Genomic DNA, 27,425 nt, shown 5'->3' with positions numbered 1-27,425 from the left:
TGAGATGGAGTTTGAGATAAGCATCACATATTGGGTGACAATACGTTACAGAGAAGTACCACAGAGTATGGCAATGGTGCTGAAAGGACTGGTAACCTTTCTTGAGGAGGATTTGGCAAAGGTCCGGAGCATTTTATGGTCAACACATCCCTATGATGTGGGGCTCCTTAAGGGGATAGGAGCAGTGGAGGTAAAACTAAAGCCAGGAGCCATTTCACCACAAGTGAAACAATACCCATTTTCAAGAGAGGCAGACAAAGGTATTTATGAGATAGGTAGATATTCGATTACAACACATACACTAGGCCCTTGTTAGGGACACTGAAGGAAGCACAGAGAGGGGAGAAGAGAATACAATGGGCAACAGAAATTACTGAGGCATTTAATGAGCTAAAGGAAGCAATATGCACATCTTCAGTGTTAGGGATTCCCGATTATCAAATGGAATCCTTTCTGTTCTCATAGACTGATGGAGTAGTGATGACTGCAGTACTGACACAGAAGACCAGCTTGGGGCACAAGCCACTAGCCTACTACAGTGGGAATTAGACCAAGTAATGAGAGGACACTATCCACACAATAAGCTTTGGCTGCAGTCACATTTGCAATGGACAAATCAGCAAGTATTACCATGGGATGCAGCACCGCTCTTTACGTGGAGCATGCTCTCTTTGCAATACTGGAAAGACCAAAGAGCACACTGACAACACAAAAGGCCTCGGGGTATGAGGTGTTACTATCTAACACAGCTCTCAAGATACTAGGATGCCGAATTGTCAATCCGGCTACTTTTCTCACTGATGCTTTAGAAAAGGGTGACTTTGCACAGAACTGAACATCGTGCCTAGAGGAATTTAGTGACAGTTGCAAAGTACAGGAGGTTGCACTTGAGTGGGAGACATGCTTTATATTGACGGGTCTTCAACAATTGACCAAATGAGTGGGGAAAGACATACTGGGGCGGCAGTCATGAGACTAAGAGAGGATGGGACAAGCAAGGGAGTGACAAGCACTTGCCTGCCATCACATTATTCAACACAAGCAGCAGAATTCATAGCTTTAATATTGGCATTAGAGCACAGTAGGAAGAAGAAAATTGACGATTTATTCAGATTCAGCCTACATGACATCCACAGAGCATTCTGGACTGTCTTGGTGGATGAGGAGGTGCTTTCGATGTGCTGGTGGGTCACTGGTGCAGCACGCACACTTATTGGACAGATTAGTAGATGTCATAGATTTCCCAGAGTGAATAGCAATTGTGAAATGCAAAGCACACACAAAAGGGGAAGACCCTATCTCAAGGGGTAACGCATGCATGAAGTTCCCAATCGCTACAAGGTCCAGGTGATGTATGTGGCCACAGAGTCATTATGACTGCTCACCCTTGAGAACTTCATAATGACTTCAATTGCATGTTGAGAGATTGTCTCAAGGAAGCCATCTCTTGCTTTTGGATGTACTCTGTGGCAAACATTTCATCATGCAGAGACTGCTGCAAGGCATCCGTTTCTTGACAGCTGGATGGCCTTAAAGGGAGCATCTCTGCCTGCTGGCATTTACTCTAGGCTTATGCATCTTTACAATGGAATTCCCTTAATGCCAACATCTCTGCCTGCAGGCATTTACACTGGGCTTCTGCATCTTGACTTGTGTATTCCCTTGAGGCCAACATCTCCAGATGCAGTGTTTGCCTCAAGGTGTCCATCACTTGCCGCTGCTGGTGCTTTGTTGCCTGAAAACTCATCATGCAGGGAGCAAGACTTCCCCCTGTTGTTCCTCCTCCCGCTCTGAGTATCCAGCAGGCACACATCCACCACATGTGTGGTGCCTATCAACCCTCCGATTGACACCCACCTCTTCTGCTGGTTCCATTATGGGCAAAGGTAATCTTGAGGACACTGAATCCACCATTGATGCAGAGCTTCCCACTGCTGGTCCCAGGGTCTCCTGGCTCTCCTCCTCAGACTCAGCAGCCTCAAGGAACTCAAGGCGCCCCATGGCATCAGGGCTACTCGGTGGTGGACCCTCCACCATGTCCCTCAGTATGCCTTCCACATCAGATATGGCAGCATCACCGGAAGAGTTGGCAGGCCAGTTAATGATGCTCTGTCGCACAAGGGGATTCTCACCAGGCACAGCACTATGGGCTGCACTGGTGGATGGAAGTTCCTCATCCTTCTCCTCCCCTCCTAATGCACTCATAAACTGCACAAAGACAGACACCAATATGGAGAGTTATATCTACATGGCTGAACATGTATAGGCCGCCCACTCTCCAGAATACGAAAGCTAACGCGGATAGCCCGAGTGGATACCAACAACAGGTACAAACAGGACGCTTCACTGAAAGGAAGCCCGGACACAATATCCAGTCCTATTACAGCCTGTACTAGCGAACATAGGTTCTCATCAAACCTACGCACGCTCTGACGGCTGAATGAAGCAGAATGAAGGCTATACAGTGTGCCCTATCAATCCATACTATCTTTGGGATCTGTAATTTCACGGCCAGCCTAATCCCGCAGGGTGTATATCCCAAACTTGGGAATCTTCACCCACAGAAGCCTTATTCGTGCTTTAATGAAGCCTGATTCTGAGCTAACTCCACAGATTGGAAAAGTTACAACTACTCGAATACACACCAGAATAAGCATGTACATTTTCCACAAACAGTCAGAAGAAACTTAGGCTCAAAAGATTCAAAGTATAGATTGTGGGCTTTTAATTCAAGTGACAATACTCCTGATGAATGTTCTGCACTAATTGATAAAGAACAGAAACATGTCGAGACAATACAATGGCTAATTATATAACCACTGTGAGACGATAACTGTCCAGATAAGGACAATACTAGACCAGAGACTTAAAACTTCAGGTTCGCTGGAATACTATTGAGCAGATTTGCATTGATGTGAATCTTACCTATTTGGTCACGGTTTGTCACCTTTTTAGAGTGTTTCATCTAATGATGTATGATGAATTTGTAACTTTTTATGTTTTTATTAAATACTTAATGTGCCTTAATTAACAGTTGATGTTTAATGATTATAAATGTTGTGTAAATCTTAGCATTCTATCTCTTGTTTAATTAGTCTCTACCCCCAAAATAAGATAGAGCGACTACCTAGGTGTTTTTTTTTGGGAATACCCCTCTTTATATATGGTATGCGAAATACAACACATACAGGCACAATTGGGACAGCCACAAGTTCATCTGTCATTGAAACTGGGAACATTGAAACTTTGAAAGGCACAGGTGACTGACATTTGATGACCTGTGCAATCATGTTGGTGAATATTAGGCCCTGAATCATGCCATGGTTTGGAGGAGTAGGAGAACCTACCTACATGCAGGCAATATTTAGTGGACTGGGGGTAAGCAAGCTAGGTTTACAATGCTGTACTCGCTCATTTGTAGAAGGTCACAGACAATTGAATTTTAGGCACGAGAGGGACACTATTTAGAGCCACTTGTGTCATACCAAATAACTACATATATAGGGAGTGGGTGTGAGGCACCATGACCGGTTCCCAGTCTGTTGCCCTCCTACCCCGAATTCTCTGTCATGCCAAAAATTCAATTGTCCTCCCTTGTTGGGCCTAGCATAGCACAGGGATGTGCTGTGGTGGCAACATTACATTGGATGACATAAACAGTCTGTGACCTTCTACCGATGGGCCAGTATGGCATTGTACACCCAGTTTGCTTACCCCCAGTCCACTAAATATTATTTGACTACAAACAGTAGTACATGTTAATAGTGCTCAATCATAATAGTGGGATACCCTCATGCACAATGGCTATGGACTTCAAGAAACTATTAGCAAAACATGCTGATGTTATAATTTTCCATTGGGTCAACAGGCACAGTCAGGGGCCCACACACCACTGATAGGATTAATGGTTGCCTTGGCGACAGGGCATAGTAATGAATTTTTTGTAGAGTCAGAGACTCTATACTGACAAATGACAGATGACAGGGAATTGGTCAGCTTATATGTTAAACCAAAAGTAGGGATCCATAGGCTGATGCGGGCTCGAGCGGCATAATTCCCATTCCAACATGGCGGAACATCAGACCGCCGGACTAGCATGCCATGCCAAAGTATATACACAGAGCTCTCATGCCGCGCTTTAGTAGGATAGCTGGGTCCAAGGACGGCTACTCACCATCCCGGTAAAAGCGCTTGCAATCCCGCAGCACTGTCTCGATACAATAGAGTTGATTTACAGAATCAGCAGAACTTGATTTTCACTCAGGTTAAAAATGGTGTGACATGGCGAGACGCATCACGTGCTTGTAATATGCCCCTCACTAGATCACTCAGCTGCAACGCATGGTGGCCCATTACTGACTGATAATGAACCATGTTGGCAGCATTTTGAGACACATGGTTGGTGTGCATCATTCCGGTAACGGATCGAGGGCACACACACACTTTCAGACAGAGGGAGTGCTCCTGATCGTTAAAATCCCACATACATAGACAAATATGAGATTTATACTCAGTAGCCTCTGGATATCTATACAGTGTACAGAGTACTAAATATGATACCTATGTTGCCATGTTACACATGAGCATGTGACCCATTATTATTATTTTACTGTGGATGTACTAGAGACCCTTGAGCAGTTTACGGCTAACTATCCAGCAAGACCCCCGCCCAGCTGGTAGTATTATCCACATGACGGGTGAGTAGTGATGTTTATTGCATTGCCATGAACATCGGTCCAAAATCACTGATGCGTTTTTACTTTATCCCTGTTACTAAGACTCCCTAAATGAATACCTTGACCTCAACCCATCCCTTTTATATGCAGGTTCTATACACCACATAAACATACTGGGAAAAAAACATACAGGTCAGTGTACCTTGACTTATTTCACATTAACTTGACAAAAACATATTTCAATATAACAGTATATCTGACTAAGCACATTAACCTGTTGTATTCACAGGTGCACTTTGTACTTTTAAAACCTTTGGCCCATTAAGCCTCAAATGCCCTGAAGATGTAAACAGATTCCGAAACCTGTCGCCATAGTGGTTGACCTTACAACAATTTCAGCTTTTTTGGACACTGCTAATTATATTTAACTTGTACTTGATGTGCACTTTATATGCTGCACTACAATTGATTTTGTTGTTAATATCAATCAAGAGTCAGAATGCCAGTGAATGCAACTGGGATACCTAATTGTGTTCAATTACCATACATCACCATTTGATTTGTGGAAATATTGTTTATTTGAATAGTGCGTTCTTTAATTGACCTTTAGGTCACATATTCGATGTTAACTGAGGGTGGACTAAACACCCCAATATTAAACTTCACTGTCTTGAAGGTTTAATCCTACAATGTTTTACTATTTGTTGCTATTTATGTATCTATCACATTAAATTTATAGTGTAGGACTGGCCTATATTTAAAAAATAAATCTTTATAGGACTTCGGTCCGCCAAGATTGCAAATAGGGTTCCCTGTTGGCAACAACGGATTTTGTATTGTTTGGATGGTAGCATGATGGTCTCTGGTGGCCTAGAGGTCATACCTATTGCACCAGAAGTTTTATATATAATTTTTCATACACACAGATACTTATCGAGATAGGGTCATTATTGGAACCCAAGTGAATTACCATAGAACACAGGTTGTGCCCCTCCTCCTCTTGTTTTCTAGCAAACGTGTGACATGGACATGACCAGTGTGCATTTGCTTTGCCACTGAACCATTGACACTCCAAATGTGGAATGAATATCACTCAAACATTGCTTGTCCAGCCACAGCAATTCCTGTCTGGAACACACCCTCATGTGTCTTTGCACTGACACTGTCAATCATCCAGGTCAACTGGCGGCCAGGACCAGTGAATGGATGACTCTCACATCCATCACACCTTGGTGTAATTCCATGTAAGTAATGATTTAAGTTCATAATGAACTATCCACAAGCATGACACTGTGAGTGTGTTGAATGAGATGTGTCCTACAAGCCGTTGCTGCATATAAATGTATTGAAATAGCAGTGACATTCTGTATACTTTGACTTATACTGTGAGATCAATGTTAACCACAGACAGGCACCAAACATCCACCTCCTAGAATGATGCACAACACATGATGGAAGCGACCATGAGCATGGCTAGAGTACCCAGGGGAGGGTGAAGAGTACCCCACCCAACTCTACCACAACATTTGGCAGCATATATTGCATAGATGGAAGCATATATGACATTTACACATGGCACTCACCTGATGTGGCTGCATAGGTGTCCATGCCCCTTACACCAACCACCTGCTCACTGCTTCTGAGTTCACTGGTGACCTCGTCAAATGGAGTCAGTTCGTCCACATATGGTGATATGATACAGTAGTCTGGGCAGTGGCCACATTGCTGCTGAGCTTCTTCTTGGTTTGTCGCATGAGATTCTTCATCCTCTTGTGGACCTCTTCCAAAGTGTGCTTCTCCACACCACAGGCATTGATGTGGTCTGTGACCTCTTGCCACAGCTGCCACTGGTGGGTCAAAAGAAGGGTGCTGCCAGCACAAGGGTACAGGCCGACCCCGTTTTCATTGACATGATCAGTGAGGATTGTCATCTTAAAAGTGCTTCTTCCTTGGTAGACCCTTCACATTGACCTGAGCATCCTCATGAGGTGCTGCCTTTTCCTGCACTGCAGGCTGGCCCCTCTTACGACTAGTGGACTGTGGTGGCTGTTTTGTCAGACAACGGCTCCATCCCTGGTCTCTTTGGGATCGATGGAGTTGCGGCATCCCGTGACAGGCAACACTCCAATGTGGTATGCATTACAATCATTTCCACCACACACAAGATAGCCACAACATCCCGCACAGCATGGCAAACTCAGAAGGAGGTTCCTTTCTGATTGCAAAACAAATACCTGCTAGAAAGGATAAGCCGTGCATCCCAACTTTCCTCATTGTACATGCACTCTCTTAACCTTTCTCTTGCTCTCCACTACGTTTACTGAGATCCTGCTACCTTGCTCTTTCCTTCTGTATTATTGTTGTTTCACTCTGCTGGATACGCAATTATTTGCCTCCATCTTTTTCCATTGATATTCTGAGAGGATTCTCTACATCTGCCTAGAACCTGCTGTAAACTACAAGGTGGTTTTCCCTCTGTGAGAGAGCTTTTCCTTGGACTCAGCCTTTCTGGCAACCTTGGTGCTCTGTACAGGCAGTCAGGCCCTATATCTTCAACTCCAGGATATCACACAAGTCACAGGTGAGGGTGTGCACTGAAAGATGGCGACGCATGCAAAAACCTGTTTCAGGCATGGCCCAGCTGCAGAAGTTAATGTCAGCAGTCCAGAACCTTACTGCAGAGGTTCAAACAATGAACAATTAGAACCTTTATCTTAAAAAGGCCTCGCAGGCATGCAAAGCCTTACCTTTAGAGGCGTAAGACTCCACTATGGCTATAAAAAGATTTTCAGGTGACCCCAAAAAACTGAAAGTGTTCCTGAATGCTTGCTCAGTCCAGTTTTCATTTAGGAAGGATCATCAACATATTGCAACAACGTACAAGTGGAAGGCAACTTGAGTGTATCAAGCTGCTCTTTCAACACACTACTATAGATGCTAGGCCTCTCAGTGTACCCTTGCGGCACACGAATAAATGTGAGCAAGCGTCCCTCTAGGGTGAACGTGAACAAATATCTGCTATCAACATGCACAGGGATACTAAAGAAAGCGATTTTCAAATCCACAATGCTAAAATGTGTAGCCGTGGCTGGAATCATAGTCAGAATTGTGGTGACATCGGGTACAACCGGAAACTGTGGAACAACCAAATTATTAATTGTGCCAAAAACTGTGTTGTCAATAGAAATGGACAAGAATCAGTAAATGTTCCCAGTGAAATTGGTTCTGGCTGAGAGACCGGACTAACCACTGGCGTACCAGAGAATCCTACAGAAATGTTGTTCTGCCCTGACAGTGGAATATCTGGAACCCGTGAATGATCAATAAAACACTTCTGTGCTCCTGTATTTATCAAAAAGAGATGCTCCCTATTCCCCACCTTCATTTCAACGTAGGGCCCTATCTGATCGACGGGAATAGGTATTGGTTCCAGACCCTGCTTCGGGCTGTCCTAACGGAACAGTATGTCGTCAGATGCAAAATCCTCAGAAAAATAGACATTCAGAGGATTATCAAAAATATTCCCACTATTAACACTCTGTTGCTAATTATCTTGTGATGGTGTCCGTTGGTTCTGTGCAAACTGATTTCTACCAGGACCCCCTATCCCAGGACGGCCTCTGGAACGTCTACCCATGGAACCATACGTACTATTTGATCTCTGCTGTGCGATCTGGCATTGTGCTTGCCAATGACCCTCCTGTCTACAATATGCACACTGGTTTATGTGTATGGGACCCAGTTGTGCGCCACCCTGTGTTGTAAATTGGCCTCTGAACTGTGTATTTCCACCTCTGGCTCTTTTAGCTATCTACTGCAATAACACCCTAGCATTCTGGTCTCCTTTCTTCTTTTCCACCTTTTCCTTCTCTCTATTAAAACTATTTTCATAATATTGAGCCATGTGTAACACTTCAGATTGTGATTTTGCTTGCCACACACTCTCAAAAGTCATGATCTGGGATTGGATTTCAGGCAACAATACACGGACAAACTTATCAACAAATAGCCTCTTTCCTGGCTATGTACTTAAATCTTGACCACTAAAATCCCAAAATACTTGCTCAAATGTATTAAAATACTCTGTCGCACCTTCTGACTTCCCTTGCTTGCAAGCCGTAAGCTTATCCCATATAATTATTTTTTTCAGGAATCAGAGTTTTCAATTTAGTCACTATTCTATCTGGCCACATCAGTATCACCTGTAGCGGTGTTACACCTAATTTGGTCATCGGTTCTCTATACCAATTCTCTTATGCTGCGCGAGCTGTTCCGGGTGGTTGCGGAACAAGCTGCAACACTCTAGCGTTTTTGCCGGATCTCAACAGATTGTTGGCCACGCCCCCAGGCTTCCGCACAGTATATACGGACATTCAACCTGTGGCAATGCGCGTTGCTTCTCTCTTCCTGAGTGGCGGTACGCTCCGTTAGTTCGTGTTAGATTTCAATCTGATCCTACTACTTACTTTCCTCACATTTAGTGCTTAACGCTGTTATCTCTAATAGCTTGTGCTGTCCTTTGTTTCTTCTTAGTTGAACCAACTGGGCTTCCAGCTGATTGTCTTTCCACCATTACAGGTTCTGTTAGTGCTGAGTACGCTGGTCTCTTCAGAGGCTCGTTTAGGTGCGTTGCAACGTACTTATTCTTATGGCCCTTTAGTTTTGCGAGCCATTCTCTGGTTACTCTTTATCATTGTACGTGTCCTATTTTCCCCATAGCACTTCTGATTCTAGCCACTGCACAAGAAGAAGTAGGAGATTCTACCCGGAAGTACAGGAAAGGGATTTTCCTTCGGGTTATTGGTTCAGGCAATAAGAGAAGCAATTTTAGTGTTTCTAGACAAAACTATTTGCATAAACTTCGAAGATTAATAATCTTATACTTCTTTACCTCATTAAGATTAGGAGTGAGCCTCTACCCGCTTTTCTCTTACATTTAGGATTGGCCGAATAACATCAAGGTAATCCTTGTTTCACCCTATTCTCATTTCCTATCCTTTCTACTCTCAAGTATTGACTAGTCTATTACCTTTTATATTGTCACTCTCAGTTTCCTGTCCTACTGACGACTTACCAACGACCTTGTGGCTGAGGCACCTCATCCGAGCAGTTCTCAGGATTCTACAAACCCTAGCAGCCCAGCACAGGTTTTTTTTCCCCCCGTTGGGGGTTTTCCCTGGGGGCTCCTTTACGTCCCACTCTTGGAGCCGGTAGTGAAGGGATCCCTAGGAGGAACCTCATTAGTCTTCAAGTAGAACAATCTCAAGCTCCAGGGAACAATCAAGTCTCGAGGTGGGTAATATCTTGTATGTTGACACTTGTGTTTGATGATAAGTACAAAATTGGAAGTAAGATATTACAGGCGGTCTCTCACCGGCATTCCTTTCCCCATCTGCTCGTGCTAAGTCATCCCATGTGTCACCCATCTCTGCCTGATCATCTACAGTTCTAATCTGCTTCCATAAATCAGCAGGAAGGATCATGGGAAACAACAAATCTATATCACCCAGCGTGAAAACTGACGAATGAAAGACAGATTCAATTTCTTTATAAAATCCTGTTGGATTCTTCCTAATATCTGGAATTGATTGCCTAATGGTATTCACTTCCTGTCTAGAAAATGGGACATGGACAAACTGTGAGACCTAGGGCCTCATTACGAGAATGGAGATGATGAAAAATGGAAGGCGGAATGGTAATAGCGGCATCGTTAACTGGTCTAGGTCATTACGACCCGACAACCCGCCAATACCGGCACCGCCCATACCGTGCACCCTCATGCCAGCATGGGCGCGTACAAGCGCTCCTTCGGGGAGCAAATACCGGCATGCCCGTAATAGGAGGACATCACAACCCATGCGGGCATGCAAATACTGGCATCCTGGAGGCGGTAATCAGGGGATGCACGATGGTGGCCATACAGGCATCACGGACCACCCGTAAACAGCAATCAGCAATCAATCCAACTGCCACAGGTGCACACAATCACCACAGGTGGACTCAATGGTGTCTGGCCCAATATAAAAGGAGTACACCCACACACCACACCCCTTCCTACACCAAAATGATACCACTAGCTGTTGCAATCATAGCGCTGGAGGACATGCCTATACTGCTACAACTACAGCAACAACAGCAACAACAGCAACTACAACAACTACAGCAGCAACAACAGGCAGCACAGAGGAGACGCAGGAGGAGAAGGAGGGTGAGACAGGCCCAGCAATTACCACCAGTGCAGCCAGTAGTACCTCGTAGGCAGCCACCAATCCCTTGCATCAGACCCAGTCCATTCAATCTAACCCCTGAGCAGATCCACACCCTGTACCGGTTGGACCGGGACACCATCACCACCATAGTGGACATGATAGGCAATGACATTGCCAGCCACATAGAAATACGCATTGCCATCCCCCGCTACTATAGGTGGTATCTGTGCTCCACTTCCTGGCCACAGGCACCTACCAGCACACAGTGGGCCAGCTGCATGGCATTTCACAACCATGCTGACGCAAGTGATGGATGCCCTTGTGAAGCACGCTAGCGCCCACATATCCCCACCACGGACTGACCAGGAGATAGCCAACACCAAAGTAGGCTTCCATGCACTGGCAGGCATGCCCAATTGTGTTGTGCCCTGGACTGCACCCATATAGAATTGGTAGTCCCCCATGCCGTAGAGGCAGTGTACCGCAATCGCAAGCAATACCACTCCATCAATGTGCAGATGGTATGTGACTCCAGCAAGATCATCACACATTGCTGCGCCCGATTTCTCGGATCAACACATGATGCCATGGTGCTGCATAACTCCACGCTACCCCGTCACATGGAGCGACATGCTGGACCATGTGCCTGGCTGCTTGGTGAGTTGCCTGATTGGCCCATGGCAGTGCATCAGGGTAGTGATGTGTTGGGATGCATACACCACCTGGGTGGGAATGGGGGGATGCATACTCCACCTGGGTGGGAATAGGGGGGATGCATACCCAACCTGGTTGGAATGGGAGGAATGCATACTCCACCTGGGTGGGAATGGGGGGGATGCATACCCCACCTGGGTGGGAATGGGGGGATGCATACTCCACCTGGGTGGGAATGGGGGGGGGTGCATACCCACTTCGGTGGGAATGGGGGGATGCATACCCCACCTGGGTGGGAATGGGGGGGATGCATATCCCACTTGGGTGGGAATGGGGAGGATGCATACCCCACCTGGATGGGAATTGACGGTGAGTGGAGAATGCAAGCAGAGCTAATGACACCTGACCTGAACCTCCCAACCCCAACATGACACATCATTGGCACACATCTGACCATTTACGTATATCAATGACCACATGTAAGACGCACAATCTGGTCACCATATGTATGTCAAGCAATGCATGACTGAACATGATCGCAACTGTGCCAATGTGGCTAGTGTGACCATGCACAGTGTAGCATACACAGCATAAATTGGAGGCTAAACATTGTCGTACAACCACAGTACATCTGCCTCAGCATGCATTATTTCACCCTGCATCTTCTATTCAATGCCATCCAGACTACCACACCTTATATCAGTATAGAATGCATCTACATAATATTTGTGCATATGTACAGGGACAGGTGCATGTCCACAGCAAATAGCTGCGGGCATGACTGTGAATCCTGAAGGTGGCAGCTCAGAGTGACACACATCTATTTGTATTTGCTTTCAGGTGATGGAGGATATCCCTTGAAGCCGTGGCCACTTACCCCTGTGCGGAACCCGCTGAACAGCCATGAAGAGGAGTACAATCGGGTTCACACCCGTACCCGTGTTGTGATTGAGCAGACTTTTGGCCTGTTGAAGGCGCGGTTCCGCTGCCTAAGCAGGTCTGGTGGAGAACTCCTTTATAGGCCTGAGAAGGTGGCAAAGATCACCATGGCCTGTGTCATGCTGCACAACATGTGCGTCTGGAGAAATGTACCACTACCACCTGACATTGACATTCATGAAGCAGGTGAGGATGATGAGGATGGAGACGGAGGTGAAGCAGCACCCCTGCCAGTACGTGATGCACAGGATGGCCGTGCAGTACGCCAATCACTGATTCACGAATACTTCTGAACCACAGCGACTTAGATAGATATGTGTCAGTGACACACTGGGTCCATGTGGACATGCACACAGGGAATGTTGGGAGTTGGACACTGAACACCGTCATGCATTAAATGGATACACACGAAATGAACAATGTCCAGGCATTGAAAGTTTTTTCACACAAGTGTATTGATTCAAACTGCAAAAATGTGACAACCCCCCCAAACCCCCAGTGAATTCAGAAAAACCCCAGTAAACTCCCAAAACCCCCCACTAAACTCCCGAAACCCCCCAGTGAACTCCCCCTAATGCTCCCAGTCACCCCCCAACACCATCTGAGCCTCTCCCATAGTTCTCCCACACTATTTGCGGGACTTCTTGCTGTCCGGGCGCAGCATTTCGGTGTGCCTCGCACTCCTTCTCGTAGGACGCACAGGGCTGGGGAGTCCAGAGGAAGTGGGGAAGGAGGAAGCAGGTGTGGTGGATGGTGAGGAGTCGGTGGGGATTTCCACGCCTGCTGAAAGTCGTGGCCGCTGCATGTGCAGCACGATGGATGTCAGGACCTGTGTGATGGCCCCAGACAGTCTCTCATCAGCAATGCCGAGGCATTGACTACGGCTGTGTTGGCCATTATGCGGCTGTGGTCCCCGCTATGGCTGTGTCTATCTCCCGCCTGGTGTCCTCGCCATCCGCGATATATTGTTGCAGCAGGTCCATCATTGACGCTTGTCTGGTCTCCACCATCATCAGCTGTACCTCAAGGCTGTTGGTGGGAGCAGCAGTGGTCGAGGGTGCTGTCACGGGACCTCCATTATCAGTGCTGTACTCGGGGATAGGGCTGAGGTCAGAATCGTGTAGGCAGGGATCAGCACTGCTGTAGGTGGGTGAGGGCTGAGTTTGGGCCGGGGGGGTGGACACAAGGATTGGGGTGTGTGCACATGCCACATGCGTCACTCCTTCCTGGTACACATACTCCTCCACTTCATCTTCAGAGGTGGCCAGTGGTTCTAGGGCCTCGCCTTCCACTGGTGTAGGTGTGGCCAGCTGGGTGTCTACTGTATCAGGTGCACTGAGTGTAGGTGTTGGCAGCTGGGTGTCCACAGTGTCAGGTGCACTGGGTGTAGGTGTGGGCTGCGAGGCTGCCCCAGAGGTGGTGGTGTCGGTTGCCGTTTTCTGTGGCTGGGACGTGGAAGACCTTGTGGTGGTATCCTGGCTGGCATCTTCTCCATTGGTGCCTGGGGGTGTAGAAGAGATGCAGGGCATCAGTGATGGTGTTACATGCCAGATGCATTCTATGGTGCTGTGGAGTATTTCAATAATCATGCATTCATGTCTTACAGGCGTGTCAAACAGGGTAGTATGAGGGGGCATTTTGGCATTTGCTGCATGGCAGGTGGCAAGCTGTTGTACTGGGGTTTGTGTGATGCATTACATGGGCACAGTCCGTGTGTGTTGGCTGTGTTTTGGTAATGGGATTGGCACTCAGCATGCATTTCAGTGTGGCAGGGTTTGGCCCTCCATCTGGAAAAGAATATGTTGATGTGTGTGTTGGGACATGCATTGCCTTGCCTAGACTTTCTTCCACATCACTTGTGCTACGTCATGGTTTCCCCTACAGGGATCTGCAGGGTCACTCACCTCCATCTGCTAATGTTGTCGCACCCGTCGCCATCTACCCAAATCCCTCAATGGACTCCAGATTGATGAAGGTGCTTGCCGTCTCCTCCCAGGTGGTCAGTTTGGCAAGAGAGTGGGGACACCCGCCTTTAGCCATGGCATCCCTCCTGTTGCTTGCAAGGATTTTACGGGCCCAGAGGCGGAGGTCATCCCACCTCTTCTTGCAATCCCTCACTGTCCGTGGGGTTGTTCCAACAGCAGAGACCTTGTGGGCTACCTCCTGCCAGATCTCCTTCTTGTGCTGCTGCACCTCACGCTTCAGGTTCTGATCTTTTACCACATCAGCATGTGCAGCAAGGGTGTCCGCAAGCATGTTCAATTCTGCATCAGAAAAGTGCTTTTTCTGCAGGCGGGGAGTAGTCTTCCGGGTTGCCTTCGACACGGTGTATGTATTGCCACTGGCCTTTCCTGTTAACAACTGTTGGTTTGGGAGGATTTCAATGGATTGTGTTTTTAAAGATGGCCGCCGGCGCATTTCCCGTTCCGATGCGATGACGTTACTTCCGGGTCCAGTACTACGAGCCCAGTATTAGCATGTTGGTATTACCGGGTCGGTATTAAGGGGTTCCTCCTAGGCGGAGGCAGTATCGGCGGGTCCCGTGATGGCGCTATCAGGGGGTTGGAGGGCCTTTAGCGGCATGCCGGTATGGCCATTACCGGCATGGGGGTTTGCGCACGCTCGCACACTCATAATCGCCCGCTATTAGCGGCGTCATACGAGCATGGACCCGCTCGTACCTCCATGGTGGTAATGACTCCGTTTTTACTGCGCTACTCGTAATAAGGCCCAATGTGTGCTTCAATAGTAGTGGCAGGTGTTCCTGCTGCAGCATTAGCTGGAATCTCTACTTTTTGAACAAATGTCAGAGGAACCTCCCTCATCAGCAATTGTAAAGCAAGCAAATCTGAACGTCTGTTAAGCAACAAGGCCAAATCAAGTGATAAAGTAGTCAAAGCAGAATCGGACAAAGATGCTCTTTTATAAATAACCATCAAATCTGCTGCACAACATTCTTTTCTCTTCATAAATTCCTCTTGTAGATACTCTTCCATCACCTGTGACACTTTCCTTTGCATTGCCAGAGCATACTGACTAAACGTGTCATGCATTTCAGTGGGATAAATTGAAACATCCAAAATCCATCTAAGAGTGGCTCTTGTGCAAATGCGCATGTCTTCACTCATTGATTTCAATGGAGGTAGAAATCGCTTCTGCACATATGAAGCCTGCCGTCCATTTACATCCATCCCATCTTCCTGTAATCGATCTAGCTCCCTTTTAAACTCAAATACATTCTATACATGCTCTTATACTTTCACTACATAGTCCCTTGAGCGGGCAAGGACATTCCATCCCGCAACCTCTGTGGGACATTCATGTCTGTCAAATCACTCCATGTATCAACTAAATACGTTCCCATCTGTTCTATCAAACTATTCTGTTCAGGAATACCCCCTTGATCAGAAATCCCAACTAAACAGATGATTCATCACCCTCTTGTATGTACTGCACAGCCCATCTATACAATTCCCTCTTTCTGTCTTTAGGTACCGTACCACAAGTCACTACTCGTGGATCAGCTTCCGCCCATTCAACCACTACAGGTGGTTCATACAATTCTTGTTCAATAGGTGGCGGAGGTACTACCGCTGGTGGTGCAAACAGAATTATGGGGACGGCAACTGTTGGCACGGGTGGAGGTGCTGGAGGAGGAACAACAACGGGAGGAAGAGGAACAACAATGTGAGGAGGCAGATATGGAGGTGGTGCAGTTGAAACAGTTCTACGTTATTCAATGATGTATTAATTAACTTGTCTGATGTATGAAAATCCTGAGAGAGATCTATCTTTTGCACATCTATTTGAAAAGCCCTGTCCATACTTATAATGGATTCTGACTGATTCTATTGATCATGCAAAAATGCTTTCTCAGCATTCGTCATGTGTCAGCGTGCATGCTTTTCTTTACTTCTAAGTGGCTGCATAGCTTCTTTCCTCCAATCTCTAACTGCATCAAATGCTGCAGGACTAGCCTTTTTTCTCAACAATACAGATTCTAAATGCTCTAGGTGGGCAATTTCAAAATTACCATAAACTGGCCACTGAAGTTCAGAAACATGTCTGATCTGTCTGTGCCAAATTTCATTAAATACAATAGCTCTCAGGCCATACTTACAATACATTAAATAAGCCGGCGACCCTTCGGGTGGCGCCAGTTGGCCTTGTTTCAAAGATTGTGTTTCTCTGCGGAATAATACCCTGAAACAGGATGACAATTTCCCAGGCATAGTTAAATGGCGATCTTACCTGGCTATGTTTGTTTCTGCAGAGACAACACTTGCAACAAATATCAGGATTCTAAGATTCGGGATACGACTCACCTGATTTCAAATCCAAGGGTCCCATCGGACATCAAATCATCGTGGCTGGCATTTTCGCAAAAAAGTCCTCGATACGGGGACCCTCGCCGTGATGCCCTACTAAACGCTGCTCACCGTCCAGGGATCGGGCGTGCTGTACTGCGGAGGAATCGCATCTCACTTTGCAGGGCGCCCTGTCACTCTCCGATCCCAGTCCGGCAGCCTCATCTTCGTCTAGCGATGTGACATCAATCTTGAGGGTCCCTATTCGGGCACCATCTGAAAGATTAAAAATATCGAGGCTAAATACCACATGATAGAAATACGCCAGTCACGAGTCCAAAGGTAAAATGTACATTTATTAACAGGCAGCTGTCTGGCTCTCAACACCCCGCAATGTGTGCAAGCAGACACTGTGAGATGAGAGAGTGCTGGACATTTCAAAAACGCAAGTATTTATACAAGTTTTCCACAATCCCGGACACATCGTCCAGCCCCTCTTCATGTCATACATTTACCTAGGTTTCATGGCTTATCCACATAACATAAAGTCATGCTTAAACATCTTTGAATAGTTTGTTGTTTTCCATCAAACATTTCACATGTTTTCCAAATATAAGACACAAATATAACATTCCTTATTTTGCTTGCTCATATTTGTCTATCATTTGTTCTTGAGTTTGAAGTCAGCTTAGTTTCAAGGAGAGAAAACAAAGATTTCTGCAAGAGTACATGTTCAGTTATTCATCATTCTACTTTGCTGTTTGAATGGGAAGGCACTATTGGAACAGATGGTATCTAAATTACTGATTAGTACCGCTTTTGTTTAACTCCAAGGTTTCTCAGTGTAGGACAAACAATTCACTTTAGCAGCTTCATCATTCACATCTAAGTTGATGTCATGGAAACAGTACAAAGTTAATTTTGCTCGGCTGGAGCCAAAAACACAATTCTACACATGGGACAGAAAGCAAGAGCCGATCAAAATGGCAGATAACTCAAAATGGCAGCGTAATTTATAGTGCGATGCGAATGTGCTTAGGCCAATCATTTACTATCATGCGGTATTCATTAAAAATATACTTTTCCAAAATCGGACAGATTACCCTGCTCCCAGTGCAACTGTCAACTGGGTGTTGACTGTCCTCCATGCACTCCAACCACATTGTACCAGAAGGCATGGAGGCCCACAAACGGCACCAGGGGTCTGCAGTGATGTCAGTTACCTATCCAACCCATCTTGTAATACAGATCAACATCTTCAATTTGGAGAGCCAAACAAAAGCCTTTAGCACTAAGGAGATGAGGGCTGGCGTACACTAGCTGGGTGTAATCCCATTGCACCATGAACACCACCAGCACCTTTCATCCACTTGGTTGTGGAGGTGTTGCATTAGCGTGTGTGATAGGATCCGAGACATGGTTCAGTATGACTTGGCAGGTTAAAGTCAGAGAGTACTGTGGTGTAGGTCTATATCGGTCCTGCAATGCTAATAATTTGTCTGACCTGGGTATAGGTGCAGATTATCAATAAAACAATATACTGTCTTGTTCCCTCTGACATTTCACTCAGTATAACTGGTTATCGGTACCCAGAATAATCTGGTGAGGTAAATGATTAGAGGTCAAGGGGCCAAATCAATCTTAAACTATTCTCAGTCTTCATATGGTTGTCAATTGAGTGAAGCTGCCAGCTGTGGGATTATGACTGAATGCCTTTAAGTCTGCATCCCTCCCTAAACTGTGATGACAACACAGCACTGTGGAGCCTCGGTTTTCCGACAATAGCCATCCTGTGTGCTGGTGCATAGAGCTGCTTCCCTCAGGACGCAAGTGTGAACATAAGGGGGCAATCTCTCACACCCTTTGTGTAACACATATTTGTGGGGAATGTGGGGCATAGTCATTTGTAGACAACCTGATTCTGAGTCAGGGTTTTGTAAGCAGCAGAGCAGCTACCTTGCTGCAATCTATTGTGAGTCATCCTGTGAGGCACGGTTTTGTCAATGGCATGGCCACGGTGCTGGTGCCACAGGGGTCTGTATCCTTCCTCCTCCTGTTGCGTCAAAGTATGCATGAGAAACTCCCACACACCCTGGGTGCACCTGCAGGGATGCAGGCTGGGTGGTCAACACTCTTCTCCCCTTCCAGTGAGCCTAGCAGACCAGATGGCCTTGGCCGCGCCAGTGGCACAGTGTCAAGATCCAGCCCATTGAAGTCAGGGAAGATAGACTGGGCCTTGTTTGCAGATTTCAGCTTATGCCCTAAACCCTGGATGTTGGCCTTAGGGCAAGCATGATCTTATGGCCACACAGCCATGTGGTTGTGGAAGACCATCCCGGGCCATCTGGGCCTTCAGCTGTGCCCAATTTGCCACATGGCCACAGCTGTCGGACCACACAGCCTGAGTCGCAGCTGGCACAGCTGCCTCCTACATTTTCCTACTGACAGTAGGTTCTACCTGTGGGACAGATGTATGTCATGGGAGCTGGACAGGCTGTCCAATGATGAGACTGGGACCCCAGAGAAGGTGTGGACCAAAGGGCCTGGCCACGGAGAGAAAGGCTAAGCAAGCTCAGCAGCTGAAGGCCCAGGTGGGAGCCAGGTTCCGGTAGGTGTCGCAAGGAAGTGCTACTGGGGCTGGGCAGGTGGCAGCAGCCCCAGGTCTCTCCAGAGGGCATGGCTCGAAGGTGCCCCAGCTAGTGCCTCAGAAGTCCAGGGGTGCTGACCCAGCCGTTGTGCACCAGACTCAGTTGCAGTGCACCAGCCAAATTACTCATTAGTGTTCCACACGGGGACCCCAGCCTACTCTTGAGGGCAAATCTCAAAGGCATTGAGGCCCGTGCCACAGACGGCCAAGGGTACAACCCCAATCTTGGGTACTTCTGGGTAGACCATAGCTGTCAAGTTTCTATGTTCCATACGAGACACCTCAAGGTTATCCAGTTATTTTTGTTTCATGCACTACATGTCTATGTGAGCTGGCAAGGTGTTTTAGCAAGCACTGATTAAGATGTGAGCCTGGTGAGTCATTTCTTCAACTTGTCGCCTGGCACCTAGGGGAGCTCATGGTATGGTCATCCGGTGAGTGTGGATGTAGTCACTATGTGTGGAATTTTCAGTGCGTTGGCCTGAGGTGAGCAGGCCCAGCTGCAATGGTCCAGAGAGTGACGTGATGAACATATAGGCCAGGTGAGTAATTTCTTTGACTTGTTGCATGGAGCTCAGGGGAAAACATGGCATGGTTGTGGGCAGGGATGTAATCACTGTGTGGGATATTTTTCAGTGCATTGGCCTGAGGTGAGCGGGTCCAGCTGCAATGATGATGAGGGTGACTTGATGAAGATGGGATCCAGGTGAGTCATTTCTTCGACTTGTTACATGGTACTCAGGAGTGCACACGGTATGATGTAAATTGGGTGAAGGGGTGTGTCACCTGATTGAAACTTATGTTTCTGAGGCATTCTAGAAGGGTAGACAGTTACTGAGAGCAAGGTCACAGGACTGTGGAATACCTGCACACCACACCTCAGACAGTCTGAGTTGGTTCATGCCCCTCCAGTGAAGTTCTTTGCTTCATGACTGAGGACAGCTGGAGCAGGGTCCCAAGAACAAAAGCTGCGAAGTGAAGAGGACATTTTTGTTCAACACAACTTGCGCTTTTCTTTGTCTGTATCCCTCCTTATATGAAGATATGTTTTCTGAGATGTATTATTGGTGGAGAATGGAGTAGCCACTCCGCCCGTATAATAGGGTGAGACACGTCTAGCGTGAGAAAAGCAGTTCTCCCAGGAGGTGGTCCCTGGTTACATTTTTTGCTATGCCTTTCTACTTCTGGTCTCCTGTGTCGTATACATTGTCTGAGTGCATAATGATTGGTGGGAAGCAGGAAGAATAGGTAGCAGGATGTTTTAATTGTGTTGTGTGATTTTGATTCAGTGACAGGGATATTGTTGTTTCCACTTGCAATGACTGTGCCATGGTTTGTGCATTTGATTTGATGGATATGGAAACACATACACAGTTTCCTCTCCCAGATGCACATTCTCAGGGTGTTGTTATGGGCAAGGTGGATCAGTTCTATTTCATCATTGAAGGGCATCAGGGAAGTGGCTTCACTGTGTGTGCTCCACATGGGCTGCAATTCAGTTGAAGTGTGTTTGCACAAACAGATTGCATGTCTCCTGTCCCTGTGTCCTTTGGCCTGCCAAGGGGATGGGTGATGCCTGTGGATTAGGGCATTGTCCCTCCTGCAGCTCTACTGCTATGTAACAACCTGTGGCATTATTGTTCAGGACAGAACATGCCACAATGATCTGACATACTATTGGCGGGTCATGCAGTACGCCACCTGAGTGACTTAAGCACCTCAAACGTGTGCTCCACTATGCCCCTCGTGGCTATGTGTGTTGCGTGTACCTTACCTTACCTCGGGTGGCAGGATTCCAGAGGGGTGTGAGCAGGAATGGTGAGATTGGGTAGGCACTGTCCCCAGCAAAGGTGGAAAAGTTGCTGTTAGCGTTGATTGCCATGGCTTGTTTTTCTGTGTATCATGTGAATGCTTGCATGTGCATGATAGTTGATACTCACCGATGAGCCAGATATTCCCAAAGGTTCCCAATGTCAGGTTCTCATACAGGAGAGAACCGTGGTACATGTAGCTATCATGCGTGCTTCCTGCGTAATTGGCATTCACATGCATAATTTGGGCCTTGGCATCACTGATGACCTGCACATTACTTCAGTGCCAAAGTTTATTGTTGCAAAAGATGTGCTCAATCTCTCAGGGGGGCTGGAGAGCTGCATGGGTGCAGTCGGTGGCTCGCAGGACATGTGGAAACTGTGCAATGGCATAGAACTCCTGGAACACTCTCTGCCTTACCTGCAGTGTGTGTGTCATGTATATGTGCGTACGCACATGTGCTATTATGCAGCGCAACACCTGCTGTAGGCACTGGGATGGCGTGTTCTGTGATATGTGACCCACAATGGCCGAGGTTGCGCCAGTATGATCCTGTTGCCAGGAAATGTTAGGCAGTTACCAACTTTTCCAGGATGTCAGTGCGTGAGAGCAGATGATGAGTGATGCAAGGTCATGCTCCCACCCCCTGACCAGGTCAAGGATGACATGGGGATGAAAGCTATATCTTGCATACACATCCTGGTCTGGCATTGCAAATAATGATATTTAAAGGTGAAAGATTCAGGCCCTCCTCCTCATCCTCCTCCTCCTTCTTCCATGATGTATGATCAGTCCCACACCCACCAAAATGAAAAAAACAACTTCATGTGCAAAACGTAATAGTGCTCTTAAGCAAACGTCAATTTCCCTCAAAAGCATGGGCAAAGTGAACATGCACCCTCTGAGCATTTACATACCTGTCCAAAACGGTGCATTACACATTTGTCACGCTTGTACTAGCACACATTTCCAGGAGAAGGAGGGTGAGGCAGAGGGTGTTCCACAACTGGATTACCATATTTGGGATGCCAGACGAGCAGGTGCATTATTATTATTATAATTAATATCATTGTATTTATTGAGCACAAACCTAGCTTCGAGAAGACACAGAGCGTTTTACAATCATTAGGTGAAGAACACAGTGGGCCTCATCACGAGTTGAGCTGTATTCCCGGCTGTAATACAGCCGACTGTAATAGCCCTAACACCGACCAGTCCGGTGGTATTACCACCGGATCACGAGTTGGGCCTTAACGGTAAATCCCCATTCCTGATTGGGTCCATTGGATCCAATGGGGAATTTTCGGCGCTAATTGTGCGGGCTAATACAGCTGGCTGTAATACAGCCAAAAACAGGGATTTTCACCTCCAGAAAAAAGATGGAGGGAAAACAGTCGATTTAGCGCCCAACTCGTGATAGGGCCAGCCCTTAAATGCAGCTGTAATACCGTTACCACCGCATTTAAGGGCTACAGTCAAACGCGTGATGAGGCCCAGTGAATGAAGCAGAGAAACAGGAACTGGGCACCTAACAACATGGGAGTGAGAGGACGGACAATTTGGCAGCAAGGGATCTACAAGCAGCCCGGGGAGGAAACAATGGGGACAGCGGAGAACACTAGGGATGAATGCCACATTCTGATTTCCGCAAAAAGTAATTATGGAATTGGTTGGGCAGCCGGAACCTGATTTAATGGCACAGACCAGGTGCTCATATGCCGTACTCCCTCATGTGACGGTCTTAGTGTCCTTGCACTTTTTACCACAGGCTCATTTCAGCACTCTGCATCTATCATATCGGACATTTCACAATCCCAGAGTCTTCATGCACCTCCATGACCACATTAACATGCCCCAGACTTTACACGCAAGGCAAATAATTGCCCAGGAAGTCTATGCCATTTGATGGGGTGCTCGTACAGCGTCCCAGCCATGCAAAATGTTCAGGTTGAGAGAATCCTATTAGCAAGTACTGGGGAGAAGACTGAGGTATGAACAGCAGAAGGTGCATTTGTTGTTTTTAGTTAGGTGTGGCACATTTTAGATACTCACATATAGCAACACAGAAGAAGAAACACATGCACTACTGTTGTGGTTGCAGAGGTTATAGATAGGGCAGTAGTATACACCCTGTGTTTAGTTGTTGTATTCCTAGTTATGGTCTGTAGTGAGGTGTGCAGGAAGAGTTGAAACAGGTGGATGATGGAGTCAGACAGGTACTGTGGTAAAAGTGAGGTCAGTGTATTAACGTGACAGAAGTGTTGCCATATTGGATGGTAAAACCTAGTATATCATGAACAGAAAGGCCCTGATGTGGAGCTGCGGTTCTGTGTAGCTCAGTTCCAAAAACAGTTCCCTTTTCCAATATGAATTACAAGTAGACACACAACTACAATGAATATAACCCTGAAATTCAGACCCAAGACCAGTGCCCCAGTCACGTCATTACTGGGCACCTGGTGTTTGAAGGAGATAAGGGGGAGCCGTGTCTGGCATGTTCTTTTTTTATATTTATTTTTTATTGTTGTTATGATTGGAAAAACCGACCTTTCAACTCTTTTAACTTTGTTACATAGATACATACAAAAATATAAAAACGTACAAACATAAATTATGCATATACAGAGAAATTATCATCAAATAAAATAAAAAGCAATCATGCTTATTTCATGGGCCAGTATAACAATCGTCCTTCTTAATTTGTAAAGAATTTAAAAAATTTACAACAGCATATCTTACACATTTTCTATTTCCACTGTGTAATTCCAACCATAGCCGATCAGATGTTAATACTACTTCTTCATTAGGAAAGAGACATTTAAAATGAGTTATCCTGTGTGATAGCAAAACAATACACTCTACCAATAAATGTTTGATTGTTTCCATCTCTTGTTTACAAAATCGACAGGTTGTTTCCTGTATAGATATCCTCTTCCATTTATCCATTATTTCTATTGTTGGCCACATATTTAACCTAAACCTCATAAAATCTGCTCTATGAGCAGGGTTAGGGTACATCTGCAAATACTTTTAAACCACTCCTTGAAGTTTTAAAGCAAAGGGATTCTGATTGAATTTATGGATATTCAAACAAGCATCTCTCGTTTTAATCCATTCAGATTTCCATATGTTGGACTTAGATTTGTTTGGATTTTCAATTAGGAGTGTTTCTGTTATGTCTGCTCCAGTCAAAATTATCCGTGCTAGAGTATGCCAAGATCTGGCAAATGTGTCTTCAGCTAGTAGTAGATGTTTTGATATGAGCCTGAGGAGACCATTGTCATTTTCTCTCATGACACATTTCCTATACAATTGACATATTTTCCATTTGTAAACCGCATAGCATGATATTAATTGTAATTCATGTCTAATGACAGGCAAGTCTTCAGACATTGGTAACATTAAAGCTTTCTTCCAGTATGAACTTTCATACTATGACCAATAGGCATAATTTTAAAAATATTTTTGTCTCTGAACCATATAGAATGGTGGGTATACACTTTTGCTTGTAATAGATTATCAGCGGATCTATTGTAAATTTACAATACTTGGCTCTTTTGATTCTCATTTGTGACAGGGCTATATTATGTTTTGTTTGCAAATGATCTTCATAAGGCTTGTCCGACCAGTTGTTATTGACACAGATACCCAGGTATATATATGAGTTTACAGACTGCAAAGTGGTATTCTGCAACTGCCATTCATAAGATTTCTGCCCTTTGTTTAAGCCAAACTGCATAACTTGAGTCTTTTTGATGTTTATACTAATGCAGCTTTTTATGGCATAACTATCCAGAGCATTCAACAGTGTACGTAACCCAGCAGGGGTTTTTGATATGAGCATCATGTCATTGGCTTAAAGAAGCCAATTCATTGCAATCCCATGCAATTTTGGTGGATCAGTGATCAAGCCCCTAAAGATAAACCCTATATCCAGTAAGAAAAAATTAAATAAAGTGGGTTGTTTCTATTGGTTTAGATAGCAGCCCGTCGCTACTTAAACGGATTTGGATGGTTGTATTCGTATGGAGTTGTATGATCCATTTCAGGATATACCAACAACACTCTAAATCAATACGTTTTTTATAGAATAATTCCCTTGGAACAAGGTCAAAGGCGGACCTGAAGTCGACGAATGCTGCATAAATGGGCTGCTTGAGACGTTTTCCTTGTTGAATGATAGCATTCAAGGTTATAAGGTTAATTGCAGTGCCTAAACCTGGGAGAAACCAAGTTTGAAATGGATCCTTATGATGTAAGTTATCAAGCCATTTGTTAAATTCGTCCAGGTCATGCGGGCAAATATCTTTCCAGGGCAATCCAAGAGTGCAATGGGTTTATACGAGACTGGATCCGCACAATCCCCTTTTTTAAATGGAGGTAGAATTATTGATTTTTTCCAGGATGGCGGAATATTTCCAGACGCCATGATAGTTTTAAATATTACCCACCCACAATAATATCCACCGACAAATCTATGTTCTATTTTAGCGTGCGAATGTGGAGCCCATCTGTACCAGATGCCCAGGAATTACTCAGCTTAGTGATATCATAACGAATATCATCCTGGTTAAATTTTACCTCATGATCAGCAAATGTTCTGTTCAGGTCAAAATTTAAATCAGGAAAGGGTGTGCAGTAAACGTTGCCAACATAGGAACACCATAATTTTTCAGGAATGGGGTTAATTTGAACTAAGGCTTGATGTTTATGGCAGCCATTATTGAGGAGCACCCATATTCCTTTGGACGATTTCATTATGATCTGTCTCATCATAGCTTCTCCATCATGTTGATATTGCGTGGCACGTCTACTCCTGTACCACTTTTTATAAGCATTTTTCAATTGCTTTATTTGCATCACGTTGTCTAATGAAGAGGCGTGCATAGTATTGGACAAGTTCCTTATATTTTTCCTTAATTCTTTCTTTCACAATTTTACCTCAAGATCAAAGGTATGAGTGTGGCCTTGGTGGCTTTGTTGAGAACGCAAACCTCCTGTCACAAATATTTGCATAGTCTGGACATACCGTAATGTATCCAGATTACTAGGATTACAATATTTGTCATTCAATATTTGTCTGAAGGTGACCAATTTTGAGGCCGACCATTGTATCCGATTTCCAGCATTATTGACCATTACTTCAGTTACATTGCAATTGTAATTCTTTACTCTTGCCATAGGCCATTCGCATTTTAAACATAATTGGCTATGATCACTCATGTTTGACGGTTTTACAGTAAATTATGTTATTTGTGCCATAAATTGATTATTAACATATATATAAACCAATATTGCTTGATATCCATCATTATGCCAAGTAGCTTTCGGGGGTGATCCCCTTGCATAGACCCATTAAGCATAACATAATTTCTATCAGCCATTATTGTAGACCATCGATGTTCATCCACTGTCCTGGCATTGGCATCTGAGGACAGAAGATGAAGATTTAAATTGTCCACAATAACTGTATTGGTGATAGAGGTATCCAATAACAGCTGGTTAAGAATGTTGTTAAAGTGTTCATAGAACTCCTCGGAAAACAGATGTTTCTTACCCCAATATATATTGACAATTGCGCAATGGCTATCACCTCTAGGAATCTTTGCAACTTGAAAACAAAGCTAAGTGAATCAGATAACAGGGGTTGTTATGTTTTCATCACCTGATTTCGGTTCTGCCAATTATTTTGCACAGTAGCTAGAGTGCTGAGATGTGCTGATATCTTATCACCATATATTTTGGCTATTCTAGGAACAAACTCTTTTTTTGAATTGTCATAGAAGGGCGTATGTTGGCTCAGAATGAACCCTAGATTGTAAAAGGCAGTTAGAGATAACCATAGGGTATTCAAAACAACACCTGATTGAATATACAATCGGGCTTCTGACAAATCATTTCTATTGACAAATTCCCCAAAACTGATATCTGCTGACATCAAATCTTCTAGAGCAGTGATTTCCGAGCAGATATTCAGGAAGCTGGCATGATTTAAGTCATATTTTTGGAATGGATGACTACGACATTTAATCAGTAATCAATGATGATCTTTGTATTGATTCCTTCCTGTATGGCTTGCAATTGTAATCCCTTTATCCTTTTGATCCATTGGTGTAGTTTTACCACCTATAAGCCCCCATGACTGGAAGACAGGGCCCCCATCCATTGTCTCCTCTGTTGT

The sequence above is a fragment of the Ambystoma mexicanum genome, chromosome 6p, assembly GCF_040938575.1.
Source record: "Ambystoma mexicanum isolate Mex_15411 chromosome 6p, UKY_AmexF1_1, whole genome shotgun sequence".
Lineage (NCBI taxonomy): Eukaryota > Metazoa > Chordata > Amphibia > Caudata > Ambystomatidae > Ambystoma > Ambystoma mexicanum.
Note: the sequence above shows the minus strand (reverse complement) of the source record.